At 47.3% G+C, this 20,637-nt stretch overlaps 1 long non-coding RNA gene across 1 annotated transcript in view; it reads right to left on the reverse strand.

Annotated features, from left to right (window-relative positions):
• The window catches only part of LOC144369075 (uncharacterized), a 100,855-nt gene that overhangs the window by 44,094 nt on the left and 36,124 nt on the right, over positions 1-20,637 (reverse strand). The window contains exons 4-6 of the long non-coding RNA XR_013428531.1: positions 19,237-19,325; positions 18,964-19,115; positions 16,502-16,650 (exon numbers count right to left, since the gene is read on the reverse strand). This is a non-coding gene — a long non-coding RNA (uncharacterized LOC144369075). The remainder of the gene's footprint in view (positions 1-16,501; positions 16,651-18,963; positions 19,116-19,236; positions 19,326-20,637) is intronic.

Consider the following 20,637-nt stretch of genomic DNA (forward strand, 5'->3'; position numbering starts at 1 on the left):
TACCACCACCACCACCACCACCATCATCAACATCACCATCACTATCACCATCATCACCATCACCATCATCACCACCACCATCATCACCACCACCACCATTACCACCACCACCACCTCCACCAACACCACCATCATCAACACCACCACCACCACCATCATCACCACCACCACCACCACCTCCACCACCACCACTACCACCACCACCACCTCCACCACCACCACCAACAACAACATTACCACCACCACCAACATTACCACCACCACCACCTCCACCACCACCACCACCAACAACAACATTACCACCACCACCACCTGCACCACCACCACCACCACCAACATTACCACCACCACCACCTGCACCACCACCACCACCACCAACATTACCACCACCACCACCTGCACCACCACCACCACCACCAACATTACCACCACCACCACCTGCACCACCACCACCACCTCCACCACCACCACCTCCACCACCACCACCACCACCAACATTACCACCACCACCACCTCCACCACCACCACCACCACCAACATTACCACCACCACCACCTCCACCACCACCACCATCATCAACACCACCACCACCACCATCATCACCATCACCATGTTCACCACAACCCCATCATCATCTCCACCACATTCATCACCATCATCACCACCACATTCACCACCACCACCACCATCATCACCATCACCATCACCGTCATCACCATCACCATCATCACCACCATCACCATCACCATCATCACCACCACCATCACCACCACCACCATCATCATCACCATCACCATCACCACCATCACCATGTTCACCACAACCCCATCATCATCTCCACCACATTCATCACCATCATCACCACCACATTCACCACCACCACCACCACCATCATCACCATCACCATCACCGTCATCACCATCACCACCACCATCACCATTACCATCACCGTCATCACCATCACCACCATCACCACCACCACCACCACCACCATCACCACCACCATCACCACCACCACCATCACCACCAACATTACCACCACCACCACCATCAACACCACCACCACCACCACCACCATCACCGTCATCACCATCACCATCACCATGTTCACCACAACCCCATCATCATCTCCACCACATTCATCAGCATCATCACCATCACCATCATCACCACCACCACCACTACCATCACCATCACCACCATAATCACCACTATCACCATTACCACCATCATTACTACCATCACTCCCACCACCACCACCTTCACCACCACCACGTCTTCTTGGCCATCATAGTACACCACCTTATCAGCATTTGGCTCCATTTCCCACGGGCCCCCTGTGGGGTTAAGCTCTGGACACCACAGTGGGGACTGGCTTGCTATGTCCCTTCCAAATGCTCTGTTCCCCTCTGCCTTCCTCCTACCCTCTCAAATAAGCAAGTGCTCTGGGATAGGCCACTCAGGGCCTGCTCTGGGGACAGCCCAAGAGCCCCCCAGGTTGCCGTCAGGGTCGAGTGCGCTCGCTTGAGGAGAGCTTGGCCTACGGGAAGATCGGAAGACCTGGAGTGTCGTTGGTCTGGAGAAGTCAGGAGCCCCGCACTGAGTGACACTGCGGGATGTACGGGCCGTGAGCAGAGGGCACGGGAAGCTCTCCGCACACCGCCTCTGGTCTGATTCCTGGTGGGTTTGTCATCTCCTCCCTTCCAGCGAGTCTGTCTGGTGGATTCTAAACCCCAGCACCCCGGGGAGCTGGTGCAGTGCTAGCAAGAAGCGCTGACCCTTCTCAGCGGCCCCACCTGGGTTCTCCCTGCCCAGAGTCACCCAAGAGGCCTGTGGAGCATCTCTAGGCACAGCCCTTAGCCACCTGGAGCTTGCCCTCGGCCTCCCCAGCCCTTTCCTCCTCCTCGCTTCCAAAATGGCATCATGATGGCCACCCTGGGAGCCTGGGCAGCAAGCACATAGCCACACGCTCAGGGAACCTACCCTGCAGCAGCCACGCCACCTGCTGCGAGCTCGCTGCCTCCCAGGGAGCCCTCAGCCACAAAGGTGACAGGCTTCACAGTGAGTGGCACACGGGAGCACAGCCGCTCCCTCTGTGGGACTCCTGTGCCACGTGGGGATGCCCATCCCCCGGGTGTTCTGCTCACTGGAGACGGCGGGTCCACTTGGTCTCCTGGGCAGCCAGTGTCCCTGGTTCAGCAGGTGGCAGATGGTGACGGCTCCTTTCCCTGCCCCCGCTCCCCTCACCGCTCACAGAGAGCAGAGTTTGGAGACTGGGGTGCAAAAAAACTGTTAGAGAGAGCAGAGGTTGGAGACTGTGGTGCATAAAGACTATTGCAGAGATCAGAGATTGGAGACTGGGGTGCAGAAGGATCCTTGGAAAGAGCAGATTTTGAAGACTGGCGTGCAGAAGGCCTGCTACAGAGAGCAGAGTTTGGAGACTGAGGTGCAGAAACACTGTTACAGAAACTAGAGGTTGGAAATTGGGGTGCAGAAGAAACGTGACAGAGACCAGAGTTTGGAGACTGTGGTATAGAAAAACTGTTACAGATCGCAGAGGTTGGAAACTGGGATGCAGAAGGACTGTTGATTTTCAAACATATAAAGACAGAGGAATTCTTTGCTAGCAAAACTGCTCTCCAAGAAATGATAAGGGCAGCCCTTGGGCAGGCAGGAGGAGGTAGTGGACGAAAACAAGGATCCAAGCACAGGAGTGAGGAGCAGTGGATACAGGGCAGATATTGGGGGTTTTAATAGCTTTAAAAAAATTAAATCATTAACAAAAACATACTGAGTTTAAGACAATAGAAGTAAAATGTACAACAGTAGCATACATCAAGGAGAAGATGACAGCAGTGTGGTGGTTATGCAATATGTGAAGGTATACAGCATCACTTGGATGCTGTATACCTGGACAGCACCATGTCAGAGATGTACACTAAAACTCTGAAATAACTCTGAAGTAACAGTGAAAAAAATTTTTTTGAATCACTGAATTTTTTTTTAAGGGAAGAAAAACAGGAACAAAGAAGAGATGGGACAAAGAGTGAGAAAGAAAAAGAAAAGATGGCAAGATGGAACCTACTCATTTCAGTAATTGTACTAAATGTAAATGCGCCTACCACCCCAACTAAAAGGCAGAGACCATGAAATTGGATTAAAAGGTATCACCAGTTATAGACTTTTGACTACAACACACTTAAAATATGAAACACAAAAAGAAATAATGCTGTCACTAGGAAACCAAGAAGTGAAAGTGAACAGGCTGCTTCAAGCAGACAATGCACTTCAGAGTATAACCTACTGCCAAGTAGGCTGCTTCCCAGAAGTGAAAAGATCCCTGAAGGAGAGGAGAGGGTATATGATCTGGAGCACATAAGTACAAACAAAACAACTTCACAAGAAATGAGCAAAACCAACAGGGCAGTGGGAGAAATCAACACGTCCTTAGTCAGGGTCACTACATAACTAGCCAAATCAGGGAACAGACACTTGAAAACATTATCAACAGTCTGACTTTCATAAAATTTACACCTACTCATCTGTAACAGCAGAATACACATTCTTATCAAATGTTCTCTAAAAATTTTCCAAGTTAGATTACATACTAAACCATAAAAAAAAGGCTCAATATGTTTAGGAGGAATTGAGTAGCTCTAGTATGTTCTGACTGTATTCAAATTCCCCAGAAACTAGTACCAGAGAGCTATCTGAAAAATATGACTTACACAGCATCCAAATCCATGAAAACTAAGAGAGAATATGACCAGGCCATGGAAGATGTACACTGACACCTGCAAGTGCTACCAAGAGTCTACGATCACCTATGAATTGGAGAGAAAGACCCTGCTTACAATTGGGAAAACCATCGTGGTTAGTAGTATACTTCTTCTGACATTCATCTACAGAATCACATCAATGCCAATCAAAATCTCACAGGTTTCTTTGTACAAATCAACAAGCTGATTCTAAAATTCCTATAGAAATGTAATGAACTTAGATTAATCAAACAAAAAGAAAATGAAAGCAGAGGACTATCTAATTTCAATGAGTTACATTAAAGTTAAGTCATCAAAATAGTGTGGCACTGACCTGAGACAAATACATGCACACACACACACACACACACACACACACACACACACACAATCTATTTTTTTTTGTGTTTTGTTTTTCAGCACTAGGAATTAAACCCATGGCCTCATGTATGCTAGGCATATGCTGTACCACAGAGCCACCAAAACCTATTTTTGATAAATAGATGAAGGCAATCCAATGTAGAAAAAAATGGTCTTTTCATTTGAAACAAATGTGTTTTCCTAAAGGGAAAAATAAAAACTGAAATCCATACATATCATGTACAATATTAAAAAATTTTTTATGTAAACAAACCTATATGTAAAACCAACAATTTGAAAATTGCTAATACAGAAGAAAAATTCTGTAGATTTTTATAAATAAAATACAAATCAAAACAAGACAAAACTGAGTGATGCATGGTGACACACACCTGTAATCCCAGTGACTGGGGAAGCTGAGGCAGGAGGATCTCAAGTTTGAGGCCAGCCTCAGCAACCTAGTGAGACCCTCTGCAACTTAGCAAGACCTTATCTCAAAAAATAAAAAGGGCTGGGGATGCACCTCAGTGGTAAAGCAATCCTGGGTTCAATCCCCAGTACCAAAAACAAAACAAAGCACGAAAACAAACAAATGCAAAAACAACCGAAAAAACTGGACCTCATCAAAAACAAAAACTCTTTGAAAAGCAAAATAAGTATCTTACAAAGAACTTCTACCCAAAATATATAAAGAACTCTAACTCAATAAGAAAACAAGTAATCAAGAATGAAATAGAAGATTTGAACACACACACTTTACCAAGAAGATGTATAGATAAACCATGAAAAGGTGTCCAACATCATTAGTCATTAGGGAAATGGACGTTAAAGCCACAATGAGACACTGCTACACACCTGTCGGAAGGACTGAAAGTAAGACCTACCACACCAGATGCTTGTGAGGAGCAACTGGACCACCCAGTGCCAGTGTGAAGGAGACAGGTTACACCGCTGTGGACGAGAGGCAGGCAGTTTCCCAGGTCAAACACATAATCATAGTCATTGCACAATTAGATATTTGCACTAGAGAAAAGAAAGTATTTCTGTACAAGGACTTTATTTGTAATATAAAGCTGTTTTAGAGGCGTAGGCAAAAACTGGGAGAAATCTAATGTCCATCAACAGAGGAATGTATAAACAAATTGTATATCTACGCAACAGAAGACTACTCAGCAGCAAAAACAATCACTGTCTGTGCATGTGGTCCTAATGCAAAGTAAACATGCTGAGTGAAAGAAGCCAGACAGAAAAGAACACGTCATGTGGTTTCATTCCGCTAGAACCTTATACAATGTCAATCAATCTACAGAGACCGAAAACTGATCAGTAGGTGTCAGGGAGTATGAAAGAGAAAGAGGAGGGGAGGGATTACAACCCAGCAAGAGGAAATGTTTGGGGGTTCCCTGTCCCAGGTGTGGTGATGGCCCACATGGTGTGCATGTGTGTGAAAACTCAGCACAGCATCCAACACAGGATGTGCTTTTAGAAGCAGAGCCATTAGTCAGAGGGTGTGCACCTCTCTCATCTGATGGACCCCACCAAATGCCCTTCCGAGGAGTCAGGGGGTATCCTTGCTCACTCTAGTGCCCTAAGCACAGATGACTCTGGCTGCAGCCCAAGGCAGCCCTGACTTGCTGGAAACAACATGCAGGGTGAGATGTGCTATGTGCCACAGGTGACAGTTACCTACAGATTCATGTATGTGAAGTACATACATTATTTGGTCATTGCTGTCACTCCCCAGCTTAAAAAGGGAAACTGAGACTTGTGAGGTTATGTGGCAGGCCTGATCACTAGGCTGGTGAAGAAGGCCTGGCAGATGGCCTCAGGTTGACACTCTGGCTGCTGTACCGCAGGGTTTTCCATGATGACTCTATGGGCATGTGGCACAAACAGCCTCTGGGGCCATTCCAAGAAGGATCTTCTGCAGGGAGGCACTTCTCACTTTAGGAGAAGCTGAGAAGGACCCCTCAGGATGACATGCTAAAATTGGATAGTGTGCATTCTGAAGCTGCATAGGCAGAAGGCCTTGAGGGCTAAATGTCATTAAGCCACACTGGAAGCTACAGACATATCTGAATAGAATGGCTGGCCACACTCCATCCCAGCGAGCTGTCAGAGGGCAGACCCACATAAGACAAATTTGTTTGCTCATTTGAAAAGGGTGTGCTTTCTGTTGCAACCTACCTTTTCAGGCAAACTATTACCTCGCAGAGAGAGAGGGAGCAAAAAAGCAATAACGCATAACAAGTATAGTCACGTGCCATAGAGCCACTGGGATGGTCCTGTAAGATCACATTGCCTTGTGATGTCACAGCCTTCCAGTTCATATAAACGCAGCCTGATGTTCACTTCTTGATAAGAGAGCTAACGACACAGTTTTCAGAACACATTCAGTCACTAAGCGATACAGAACTGCACGCTTATGCACATTTGTTCAAAAGCTCATTGTGCTGCCCAGCTGGCCTCCTCCTTGTGGACCCTGGCCACCTGTTACATATAATAAGCTGTCTCCTACTGAGTTAAGACTAGAAACAAGACAGATGCCATCAAGAGCTGAGGTTTTTCAATGCAGGCTTAAGTGTGGAGCGCTGAAGGATGAGGGTGAAGTACTGATGAGGAGGTGCAGCTTCTGTGGTTTACTGCAATGGGAAAGAGTTTACCCAGGAGGCACAGTGCATTCCCTGGAGCCCCAGAGTAAGCACAAAAGTTAAACAGAGAAAAGAGTCCAGGGCATCGCAGTGAAATTTAGATGGAACGCCAAAAGTGGCCCAAATAACCGAGCAGAAAGCAGGAGGTGTGAGCAGACTCAGGCAACACAGAGGAAACAAATAATATACACTGAGCACGAGTGCCAAGATGGGATTCTGAGATGGCCAGCTGCATGCGGTACACGCAGATCCAAGCAAAGAGAAACTGACCCAGCACAAGGACAGAACTGTCTATGTTGTGTGGACACCAGCGGTGTGGGCAGGCTGAGAAGGCCTGTATGCACCCACACCTGGTACCCCACTGTGCTTTCCAAGCACCCTCTGCAATAAGAAGACCCAGGCCTGCAAGGAAGGGGCAGCTCCTGCAGCTGGGCATTAGGAGCCTGGGTCCCTCAAGGTATCAATGTAAGGAAGAACAGCTCAGGAGACAAAAGAGGGGGATAAGAGCAGCAAACTACAGAGTAGACTGTGACATACTGGACTGTGACATAGGAAATCTGTATCCACCCATGCAGGAGACACGGCTGCTGTACATAAGGATTCCAAACAACATGCTCCCTGCCCCACGGCCCCAAAGCCTTGGCACCCTGCACAGGAGACCACAAGTACCACCTGCACCAGGTACCCTGATTTCCAGGGGGATTGGAGACCAAGGCAGGAGGATGGCAAATTTGAGGCCAGCATCAGCAACTTAGGAAGACCCTATCTCAAAATAAGAAATAATAAAAAGGGCTTGGGAAGTAGCTCAATGGTAGAGCACTTGTCCAGCATGTGCGAAGATTTGGGTACAACCCCTAGTACTGTCAAAAACAAAAAGGAGGAAGAAAACAAGCACCTACCTTAGGAAGTTAAAGGGGGGAAAAATAAACCTAAAGCAAGCTGAAGGAAAACTATACTATAAAACAAATATCAATGAAATTGAAAATGGAAAAACAATAGAGGAAAAAATATTAAAGAATCTGAAAACTAGTACTTTAAATAGACCAATCCAATTGTAAAGTCCCAACAAGGCTGAAAAAGAAAAAAGACACAAAGTCATGATATCAGAAATGAAAAAGGTTTCTATTGCAGACTGCAAAATAAGACATATGAATGCCCAACAGGTTTATGAGAAAATGCTCATTATCAATTGTCAGCAATCATCAGAGAAATGCAAATCAAAACCTCATAGAAGCATCATCTCACACCTGCTGGAATGGCTATTTTCAAAAGGACAAAAGATAACAACTGCTGGTAAAGATGAGGAGGAAAGGGAACCCGTATTCACTGTTGGTGGGAATATAAACGAGTATAGCCATTATGAACAAAGGTATGGAAATTCCTCAAAAAATTAAAAATAGAATTACCATATGATCCAGAAATCCCACTACTGGATCCATGCACAAAATAAAGGACATGAGTATGCCATAGAGATATCTGCACAACCGTATTTACTACAGGACTATTCATGTTGAGAAATGGAAAGAACTAAATTGGGGCAACCGCACTGGAAAGCAGTATAGAGATTCCTCAAAAAACCAGAAATGGAACCACTATTTGACCCAGCTCTCCCACTCCTTGGTATATATCTAAAGGATGTAAAATCAACATACTACAGTGACACAGCCACGTCAATGTTTATAGCAGCTCAGTTCACAATAACTAAACTATGGAACCAACCCACGTGTCCTTCAACAGATGAATTGGTTCAATCTGGTACAAAAAAAAAAAAATCTGAACCCAGGGCAGCAGGCCCTGGAAGTAGAACTGTGGTTACCAGGGGCTGGGGGATGAACGGGAGGTGCTGATCAAAGGATACACAGGCGTGGGAAGCTCAGGGACCTACTCTACACCATGGTGACCACAGCCAAGAACAACAAATGTATCAAACACACGTAAAGACTGCTGAAAGGACAAATTTTAATTGTTCTTACCACACACATATACACACACAAAAAAAAAAGAAAAAAAATCCTGCAATATTGTTTAGGAATAAAAAGGAATGAAAGATATCCAGATCAGTCAGAAAGATCAGTAAGAAAGAAAAGGAACTAGCCTGGTCCAGTGGTACATGACTGCAATCCCAGCAACTTGGGAGACTGAGGCAGGAGGATCACAAGTTTAAGGCCAACCTGGGCAATTTAGTGAGACCCTGTCTCTAAATAAAAAATGAAAAGTAAGTCCAAGGATGTAGTTCAGTGGTAGAGCAAGTGCTTCACATACAAGAGGCCCTGGGTTCAATCCCCAGTTCCACTAAATAAATAAACAATCAGGACTGAGCATGTGGCTCAGGTGGTAAAGGACCTCTGGTTCCAATCTTTAATGAAAAAAAAAGGTGGGGAAAAGGAGACGAACAACACTATAAATCACTTAGATCATAAAGACATACACCTAACAACAGAATAGCCATTCTTCTTAAGAGCATGTGGAATATTCTACAGAATAGATCACATATAAAACCTTGAAACAAGTCTTAAGTTAAACTTGTTAATGTAATGGAATTACTGCAATGAAATTAGAAATCAATCACAGAAGGAAAATAAAAAGCTCATAAATAGGTGGATATTAAACAACACTCTTAAACAACAATGGGTTGAAGATGAACTCACAAGGGAAATTAGAAAATACCTGGAGACCAAAACCAAGAAGGAAACTTACAGCTATAAATCCTAAATTAAAAAAGGAAGCTCTCAAGTCAATAATCTAACAGTATGGCTTTAAGAAACTAGAAAAAAGAAGAGCAAATTAGCTCAAATCGAGCAGAAAGAAAAAAACAATAATGATCAGAGCGGAGATGAGCAAGACCGAGGACAGAAATGCAATAGAGAAATACATAGACCCAATAGCTGATGATTTGAAAAGGTCAATAAATTGGCAAATCTTTCCCAGATTGACTAATAAAAAAGAGAGAAGATTCAAATTATGAAATTCAGAAATGAGGGAGGGGACATTACTACTGGTTTCACTGAAATCAAAAGGATTATAAGAGAATACATAAACACATATAAAAACAAATGTGATAACTGAGACACAAATGAAGTCCAAGAAATACAAACTACCAAAACTGACACAAGAAGAAATAGAAAATATCAACAAATCCATAAAAAATACAGAGATTATATCAGTAATCAAAAGAGGACCAGATTGCCTCACTGTTGAGTTCTACCAAACATCCAAAGAATTAACACTCATACTTCCCAAACTCTTCCAGAAAGCTCATGAGGAGGGAACCCTGCCTGATTTGGTCTGAGAACAGCATTATGCTCACACTGAAGTCAAAGATTAGCTAAAGAAAACTGAGATCAACAACCTTGATGAATACAGGCATGAAATCCTTAACCCCAACTCAGCAAACTGGAAGGGGTGCTACCAGGTGTGCACAGCTGTCTCAATATCTGGAAACCAGCCAGTGTAACACCCAACATTAATAGAATAAAAGTCTCCTCTAAGTGGAGGCAGAAAAAGCACTTGACTAAATCCATCTCCCCTTCACAAGAAACACACAAAACAAACAGGAACAGAGGGGCTTCCTCAACATGATAAAGGGCATTTTTTTCCAAAACCTCATAGCTGACATCAATCCCAACATCGAAAGACTGCAAGCTTTCCCCTAAGATCAGGAATAAGGCAAAACGGCCCATTTCTATTACTTCTATTCAACACAGCCGGAGCAATTAGGCAAGACGAAGAAATAAAAGGCATCCAGCACACAAGAGAATGTAAACTGTTGTATTCACAGATGCCATACAAACACCACACATAATCTGCAAAAAAAAAAAAAAAAAAAAAGAAAGAAAGAAAGAAGAAAACCCGGTTAATCAAAGAATTTGGCAAAGCTGCAAGATCCAAAGTCAACATGTAAAATAAAAAAAAAAAATCACTTGTATTTCCATACACTAGCCATGAACAATCTGAAAAGGAAATTAAGAAAATTCCATTTACAATGGCATCAAAAAGAACAAAATACTCAGGAATTAAGTTATCCAATGTGATATTAGATCAGACCCTAAAAACTACAAACACTGCTAAAAGAAAACCCAAATAAATTTAAGACACTAGTGTTCAGGGATAGGAAAACTTATTGAGATGTCAGAAGCAGCAAAACAATCCAGAAAAGAGCAGTAAATCTGAAGATGTGTGCCATCTGATCCCAAAGCTTCCTGCAAAGTCACAGTGATCAAGAAGGGTGGACTTGTGCACACTGGCAATCAGGACGCTCAAGTACATGATGCTGTGATGCTGTGTGGACGTCGCAAGCCTCAAGAGGTGACAGCAGAGGATTTGTCTCCCAGGACAGCAGGGCTGGGGAGCAGAGCAGTGGTGGGCGGAGCAAGAGGCACAAGGAATGAGCAAAAGGGAGAGCAAGGGCTTGGGAGGTGACAAAATTATTTTGTTCTCTGATTATGGGGTGATTAAAATTCACCATTAAAAAACAGTAACTTTACTAAATAACGATTGAAAAAAATTAAGATGATCCTAGGACATGTCCTAAAACCTACTGTGTAGTGATCACATAATCTTGTACACACCTCTCAGAGCGTGACCATGGTGTGGGTGGAGTTGGGAGGAGAGTGATCACTGATGTTCTGCAGAAATGGATGCATGTAGTGATAGGAAAAGGTAGACTGAATTTGGCTTTTTTCATTCTTTCTTTATTTGGTACTGGTGATGAACCCTGGGGTGCTTTACTACTGAGCTACATCCCTAGCTCTTTTTAAGACAGGGCCTCAAACTTGCAATCCTCCTGCCTCGGCCTCCTGAGTCACTGGGATTACAGGTGTGCACCATCACACCCAGCTGCTTTTCTCATTGTTTTAGAGTTCAGAAGATGATATGTGTCTTAAGACCTGCTCTTTCACAGACAATTGCCACCACCCAACTCTCAATACTGCTGGTTAAACCACGCTTGAAAATGGATGTACTCCACTGTATGGAACCCAGGCCTCCATGAAGTGAGCATCTTTCTTAGAAACTGTCCTGGGATGGTGTAAGAAGGCAAGAATGCACATGTGGGATGTGGCCCACGGTGTGCACCAAATAAGCGGCAGCAGGCAACTTATTACAATTTTGCTACTGACAGCTACTACTAAAGTGAGTAGTTGTCACCATTTTCAGAAACAGAATGATCAGAATCCTGGAAGCAACCAGACTCCCGTAGTCAAATAAAGATAGGCTCTAGGGACAGAGCACCTAAGTCCAACATGCCAGCAGTTTGCCCATGAAGATGCCATGGTTCCTGAATAGCTGAGAGCACGAAGTCACTGAAGCTCAGAAGGGGTTAATGGACCACACAGTGGAGCAAACTATATGGCAACACAAAAGGTCTGAGAAAGCAGAGAAGGTGCTAATTTGTAACATAAGGAGGAGAAACAGCCTTCAATCATCTGCTTCACTTTTCAAATATATACAGAAATGGAAAAACAAAGCCTTGAGCTTTACGACAGTGACTTGAACGGGTTCATTAATGCGCACTCCCTCAAAATGCTGCAAAATCAAAAGTAAAGGCTTTCTCATTTTCCTCAGGCCTACTGCTGAAGACAAGAAAATAACAGAGACAACATCACAAAGCCTTAGAAGTCAGACAGCAGACAGTGAGTGGCAGTGACCCCAAAAAGCTGAGTCCCTGACCAGGAGAGGATGAACTCAGAGGCTTTATGCCACCAAGCCTTAGGAAGTGTCCCCTGGGGTGGGGGGTGATGTCTAAAAGCAGGAAGAAGGGGGTTGGAGCTGGAGAAGGGGTGAAGGCCTTCATTTAAGGCAGCATTTTAGGAATATTTATGATTCATAGGCACTTGCAGATTAATACAAGGAGGTTGCTGCCCTCTTCACTCAGTTCCCTGGATGGTGTCCACCTCAGTGGGGCATCAGAGCTAGCTAGCAGAGCTGCCACTGCTTTCCTGACTTTTGCAGGTCACGGGCTCTCAGGCTCCTGCCCCCCAGCAAGATGCCAACAGGCTCACCCGGCTGTCTCTGGTAGACATGGGCACTCCTCCCCACCCTGGCCATCTCCTCTTCTGTCTCCTGGACGAGGCTGAGTGACCTGCCACCAAAAGCTCTCTAGCTGTTCAGTGGAATTCCCCAGGGAAACCACTGGGGCCTGCAGAGACCTTTCTTGGGAGCATTTTAATAATGGCTTCAGGTTTTTAATGTCCTAGAACTATTCAGATAATCTATTCATCTTTTGGTATATATTTGGTACATATCTTTTGGTATGTATTTCATATTTTGGTATATATATTTGGCATACTTCATATTTGGTAGTTGAAGGTTTTTGAAGAACTGATCTCTTGCTTCCAAGTGAATGAGTCTCTGAGCATGAAGCCGTCTGCCGTGCCCTGTGACACTACAGGATCCACAGCGGCAGCCCCTGCTTCAGCCCTGATACCGATGATGTGTGTCTTGTGGCTTCTTAATACTTGTCAGTTTTGCTAGCAGTTTATCAATTTTATGGATTTTTTTTTAAATGGCATTTTGTTCAGTGATTTTTTCTCCGTTCTATTTTTTTATCAATTTCATTTCTTTCTGCTCTTCATTATTTCTTTCTGCCTATTCTAAGCTGCTTCTGCTCTTCCCTCAGGTTCTCACAATTAGCACATAAATAAGAGTCTTCTTTTCTTCTCTAATGTGAATGTCTCTGAAAGTTTCCTTCTCAGTGCTGGTTTCACTGTATCTGACAAAGTTTTGTATTTTCATTATCACTCAGTTGTGTATATTTCTCTTGAGAATTCCTCTTTGACATGTGGAGGATTCAGAAGCACATTTGGAGATTTTGTGTCATTTCTGATCGTTTGGAGATTTTTCTGTTGTTTTTCTGTTATTGACCTCTACTTTGAGCTCAATGTAGCCAGAGAACATACTGTACATGAATATGATTCCTTTAATTTTGCTAAGGTTTGTTCTGTGACCCAAGATAAAATCCACTGTGGTAAATGTGCCAAGTGGACTTTAAGAGAGAATGGATAGTGCTCTGCAAACACTGACCATACCTGTTAGCTGACAGTGACATTCAGTTCCAGATCTTTGCTGCTTTTCTGTTGGCCCCCCACCAACTGTGGACAGCAGTTCATGGGTGTCCTCTGTAAATGCTTGAGTGTCTGTTTCTCTCCTCAGTTCTATCTGCTTCTGCTTCCTGTGTTTTGAAGTTCTGTTGAATGGCGTGTATACACGCGACAGGGCAGGTGCAGGGCTGCCATGGGCCCTGCTGATACCAACCTGACAAAGTGGGATGCCTGCAGAAAAAAGGCCTCCCATCCTAATGGCAGAGATGCCTGCTAGCATCAGACATGGTTCATGAGGGCAGTAAGGAGCCCCTTCACCTTTGTCTCTCCAGTGCCAGATGGGGATAGAAGCTCAGCTACCTGGTCAGCCTGACTCAACCAAGGTAGGACAATCCTAGTCAGGGACACAGCCTGCCCACCTACTCAGCCCTGCTACACTGCCAGGCAGGGGCACTTGTGAAGGCTGGGGTAGGAAGTAGACTCACTGGGCAGGGGCTCTGTGGGGCAGTGGGGTGGAGAACAATTCTTTCCCTGGCATCAGCCAAAGTCAGAAAGGCATATTCAAGGTTACCCGCTATCAGGTGGCACCCCTGTGGCTGGAGGAGTGAACGTCTTTGGAGACTTTGGTCTATGTCTATGGCTGGTTGTGCATTCAACCTTTTGAGGGTTCCATGTCCAGGACATACAGCTGGTATTCTGGGAACTCAGGGGACTACCACCTCACTGTCCCCAGTCCTGAGGTCCCCACTGGACTGCCTTCCTCCATCTTGCAAGGCATCCTCCACCAGCTGGCTGTGTGTGTCTAGGTCTGCAGGTGTGAGTTGGACCTGGGAAGAAAGGGGACTGCCGAGGAACTGAACTGGATGTTGAAGATTCTTGAAAACTGGCACCCCTCATCCTAGCTTCACCTCACGCCAGTGATGCCACATCTTTGCCGAGTACCACAGGCCCCTCCTCTTCAAAGAACAGTGATTCTGGGCTTGGGGATAAGTCCTCTGCTAAGGTACAGCAGGATGACCCCATCCCCCAGGTCAATGGGACATTAAAGTTCCACCATGATGCTGAGCTTCCAGCACCATCCCCCACCCAGCTCCCAGGAGCTGGTAACAGGCTGATATCTGCCAGGCCCAAGTCTCCAAAGATATGCCAGGCTGAGAAGAAACCAAAGAATAATAATTCTGAGGGCACCAAGTGAAAGACCCCAGCTGGGATCTCCTAGCAAAGCCACGGGGACAAATCCCAGGTTTCTAGCCAGGTGCTTGCAACCTCACTCCTAAATGTGCAGCCAGGGCTCCAGGGTACCAGTGGGTACTGCAGAGTACCACACTATCCTCCGACATCTCCAGCACCAGCAGGCAGGGCTCCCTCAGCCCCCAAAGCCTGGGGTTGCCCACGTGGACTGGGGCCTAGCCAGCACATCCGTGGGACCTGGCAGGCAGTAAGCGTGGCCGTGACGGAGAGGCTCCGGAGTGTGACTAACAGGCATTGGCACAGACACACGAGCCTCTGGAATCACTGAAAGTCTACCCAGTTGCTAAATCCACAGACAACATTTAGGATTTGCCAGAGCTGCTATTTGACAGCAGAAAATAACGAATCCAGATTTGTTCCACTTGAAAGGGCCTCAGCTGTTGCTACTTAAATCTGTACTGACACTTCCGTTTTCTGTGCTGAGATGATGTGGTGTGAGGGATGTGTGTCACTTACACAAAACAAGTAAGTATGTCTACTCTCTTGTGTGTAGCAAATGTAACCTAGGTGAATGCACACACATATGAACTCCCAGTACCCAGGTTGGCAGTGCTGTCCCCCTCGTTCCCCCACCAGCTCTCCTGTGACCAGCTGGCCGACTGTGGTCACGGGGAAAGGCTGGCTGACAGCAGCAGGGCCCTCGTGTCCATTGTCTTTCTCTGAACCAACCACTTCAAAAACCACTCCTCAGAAACTTTCAGAGGACTGAAGGAAAAGCACTTCAACCTCAGAAGTGAGAATCAAAAGGAGAAACAGACCCTTGTTCAAAGGGGGTCATCTAAGTCTCCCCTCTCTTCTGCGGCTGCAGGGAAACAATGACGAGCCCTCTGGCCTTGACAGCACTGGTGTCTCCCCCAGGGGAGCTGGGGCAGATGCTTCTGGTGTCTAGAGACACTGCTCGTTCAGCTGGCCCCAGCCCCTCTGTCACTACTTCCCAGCCAGAGGGCTGCCTGATGTTGTCTGAAGAAAACTCACTACAACAATATGCTCCTCGTTCAGGACAAAAGTGAGCTACAAATATGGCTATCTCAAGAACACCAAGCCTACCTGTGATGCTATGGGACACTTGAGGCACAACCCATGTGCCTGCCCTGAGCCTGGATGGCTGGGGTCATGGGAGGAAAGTGAGAAGGTACAGGGGGTGCCATTGCAGGGTTGGGCAGAGGCAGGGAGCGCCAGAGATGCTAGCCCACCCAGTAGAAGAAACAGACCTTAAGAGAGAGACAGGTCTGTGGAAGGAGAGGCGGGTCAGCACCCTGGCCAAGCAGGACTCCCCCACCTGCACAGGAATCTGTCCCTGAGAAGCCAGAGGAGCCACCTGGGCTCTGTGAGTCCTGGTTTTACACTGTCTCCCTGGCTGAGTGCACTACGCAGAGCCCCTGCTCACCTGGGGTTGCCTGTCACATATGACCCAAGTGTGGAGCAGCCACCCAGATGCAGGTACCTGTGTGACAGCCATCTCCACCCTCAGCTGCTCCTTGGCTGGAAGTCAGAAGTGCTGCTGCAGAACTGTGGTGCAAAACTCCACCAAAGCCTCTCGACACATGCCGACCAGCTCCCAGCGGCCAGCCACGAAGCTGCTTCTTTCCACAGCTGCGTTTTCCAAGTGAGACAATGGGGACAAGAAGCTTTGATCGTTGAGCAAAAGATGTCAACAATAAAGCTCTTTCTTGAAGTTTAAAAAATAAACCCAAAGCGTTCCAGCCCACACAAGCCCCACCCACGCCTGGCCATGCTCCTGTCAGCCGCAGCATGAGAGCTGTGGGCAGCCAGAGTCCTGGCAGAAGACAGGATGCCAGTCTGTGACAGGAGAGCTGAGTAACACAGTGCTGGCCCATGTTGACAGCCTCAGGCCCTTGGGGCAGACTGTCCTCTGCCCCCTTGGCTAACACCCTGAGGCGCACCTGCCAACACCCAAATCCAATCCCTTCACTGCATCACCTGATAACAGGATTCCCAGGGACACGGGGTGGAAGGGGGGGGGCAACCACAGGACATACCTGTCTTGCATGGCATTAAGGACTCTGTCAGGTGAGGGGCCAACTATGCTGATTCCTGAGCACTTGGTGCCTCCTCCATGAGAGCTGACCTGGGGCCTCCATCAGCCCAGCACTCTCTGGATGCCTCCTCCACGGCCAGCTCCTGGCCCTTGTTCCTCTCATGGCAGACACCAGCTGAGCTCTCCTGCCTTTGTGGCCCTTGGCGGCATGCACTCCTAAGCTGCTAGCCATCTTTTGGGGCCTCCCAGTCTCATTCAAATGCCTCTTGCATTGAACACCCCCCCACACACACACACACCACCACCACCACTCACACCTCTGTGTTATGAGCTCTTCACCACAGATAGGGCTGCTCCATGAGCTGAGGGGTATATGTATAGGAGATATGCTCGGCCCTCCTCTGGCTGGGAACAGTCACTTCAGCTTGGAAGGGTGTCCCACAGCAGATGCTGCCTGGCACTCAGCTGGGGAGAGCTGCCCACCCTGGAGGCCAGTGGTGCTGGCTGCTGCAAATTCAATCATGTTGCTCTTCTACTTTCAAACACATAATGGCTTCCCATTGTTCAGAGAATAAAGACCAAACCCTCACTGGGGCCCAGGCCTGGCCTCCAGCTCCCCTGCCATCCTATGGTTAACCCATGGCCACACACAAACGTATTTCCCAGGGGAGCCCCCTGCCCCCAGACACCTGCTCTCACAGCACCACCACATTCCTCTCCATCCATAATTACAGAGCCAGGATTGCCTGTGAATAATGTCCCCCCAAGTCCCCATTAAACCACAAAACTGATGAAGACGGAGAGTGTGCGTCTTGCTCACCACTCCATCATCCTCAGTGCTGAGCCCTGGCGGTGCCCACGGCGCACACGCGGTGTCTACCGAGTGAATGACGGAACGAGCGCAAAACAAACAGCCTGGGATCTGGCAGGTCTCCAAAGTGCTATTTATAAGGCCTCCGTCCATATATTAGAAATGCTTCAGAAATGAGGGAGGAAACCTCAAACCTGGAAGGGACCATAACTGTTTTTGGCTCAACACTTCTGGGCCTGGTTGGACCAGAGGCAGCGCACATATTTTCTTGCTTTTACTCAACAACCCTGCAAAGCTGGGGTCATCCATACACTACCCACGAGAAAACGGAACCCACAGGGGAGAAACAGCTGAGGCCACTTTAGCCCTGGGTACCAGGGTTTGTCCCAGTCTGCTGGGCCTTGGCTGCACAACCCAGGGAGGGCCATTAAAACTCCAGCACCAGTGGCCTCACCAAGGGCCACCTGGTATTCACTGGGGCTGTCCTGGTTCCCAGGTCTGTTCTCATTTCACTCACCAGAAACAGCTCCCTGGGTGAGAAGCCCTGGATGCCAGACACTTGGTCCATGGCATACACTTAGGGCAGAAGGGAGGCTCCCCAGGCACGGCCACTCAGCCACACTCACTCTGCATCCACAGTTGCTGTCTCCCATGAGAGATGCCAGAACTGGAAACTTGCCACTTCGACTAGAAACTGAATGGTAGGGCTGAAGTGTGCATCAGGGGACAGTCAGGAGGGGCTGCTCAGCACCCCACCCACACATCTGGATCTCCTTTAGGACCCTGACATGTCTTGGGGAGAAAGGAAATAAGATCTGGGAACAATCTCAGCCCGCGGTCTCTGCTTACAGAGAAGTGAGGGGTGCTGGATGGCGGAGGTGCAGGAAGCGCATCTAGAAAAACGGTAGCTCAGGGCGAGTGAGCGCGTCCTGAATAATAGACAAAGGTGCCCAGCTGACAACAGAAAGCACATCTGGTCGGGCTACTGCTTCTGTAAGCAGTTCTCCTCATCTGCACCTCCCAGTATTCCACTGCTCATAAATTCCTTGCTGCATCTAGAGTTTCACAAGCCAAGAAGATGGGCCTGTTGCTTTACCTTGCTGGCAGCAAAGGCAGGTCCTACCAGATGCCCGACAAGAGTGTCTGCGAGCTCCTGAACATGGGGAAGGCTGCAAGGCCCAGCTGTCTGCCAGTGCTGGCCAAGAAAAGGATACTGGAAAAGGTCCAGCCCAGTGGAGATGAGTGTCCCTGCAGAGGAACCCAAGCGGATGGAATGTGATTGAGGAACAAAATGCCATCCAGGAGGCAGTGGAGGAAGGGGTTCTAGTAGACTCCCACTGCCAGCAGCCCCAGCCCCAGCACAGCGTACCTGAGTGTGTCCACCTCCTCTCTGCAGAACGGGAAGCTCGACTCAGCAGAGCCCGGCTGGGACTTCAGCATCTTCAGCTCCATCTCCAGCTGCGAGAAAACACAGGGCCAAGGGTCAGCAGGTGCAGGGGGCTCTGCAGGCCTACAGACAGCACAGAGCCTAGAACCTTGCCTGGCCCCAGAGGTCCCAAAAGCACCATTCAAAGGTTCCCCAGACCCAATCCCCTCCTCCTGCTAGGGAACATAGGACGGGGGGCTGTTTTCCTGGGAATCCCAGCAGCCTGAATCTGCAAGGCCACCAGCATGCTACCTCTTGCAAAAATCACCCTTTACCTTCCTTAACACTTCTGTCTGCAGATTAGTCATGGAGTCACAGTCATTCTGGGAATAATGTGGAGAGACACCAAAATCTCTGGGGCAAAAAGGGACACAGTAACTGGAAAGAACATATTCTAAATTTGCCACTGCTTTGAATGAACAGTCACAGTATTTTCTTTCTTTTGCTACTTCAGATTCCTCTATAGAATACAGAAGCTGAAGGCCTCCTCCAGGAGGAAAGTGAACTGTAATAACACTTGGACACATCAGGGTGGGAGGGTTAGGGAGTAGTGGATATGAGGAGTCCCAGTAATTTCAGGCTTGAGAATGGGTACTGTCAATGGCCAGCCACTGGCCAGGGACCTCAGGAGCCAGAGGACATGCACTCAGAGCTAACCTCCTCTCTCCACCCAGACATGGGCTAGCTAAGGAGGCCCCAGGATTCCAAGGAGCAGCCTAGAAGGAGCCCGAAACTGTGCCGCAGCTGCAGCTCAGAGGCTGTCTGCTAACAAAGTCTGGCCACTCCTCAGTGCAGCTCTCAGGTGCCCTTACCCTTCTCATCCTTGCCAGATGTGGTCCCTTGACCTTGGACTTCTCAGCCTCCAGAAACATAGGTGGCAGAAATAACTGTTTATTATAAATTATTGTCCTCTGGTGTTCTGTGATAGCAGCTACTGATGGACCAAGACAATGTATTTCAACTTGCCAATGACATTCACTCCTAGCATGCTGACACTAATATGCACTAACATGTCTCCTCTGTGAGGTGTGCACTTGTGCAAGGCCTTGTGCAAACCACAGTTGTTACCGACACAGTTGCTCACTACCAAAGAGCCCTCCCCCTTCCTCTATACTCGGGCCGTCCATATACCTTGCAGGTGCCTATCCTGAGAATCTGGTAGAAGTTTCCCTGAAACTGGCTCCGCCTGATGCATCTTCCATTTCTCTTTGTTGGGAGAGGGCAGCAAGACAACCGGAGCTATTTCATGCCAACTTTGCTCTTTAATAAGTGGCCTGTTTAGAATTTTCTTTTCTGGGTTCAGAATTGATGAGAAACTTTCTAGGAAAATATTATCTATTCCAG

The sequence above is a fragment of the Ictidomys tridecemlineatus genome, chromosome 12, assembly GCF_052094955.1.
Source record: "Ictidomys tridecemlineatus isolate mIctTri1 chromosome 12, mIctTri1.hap1, whole genome shotgun sequence".
NCBI lineage: Eukaryota > Metazoa > Chordata > Mammalia > Rodentia > Sciuridae > Ictidomys > Ictidomys tridecemlineatus.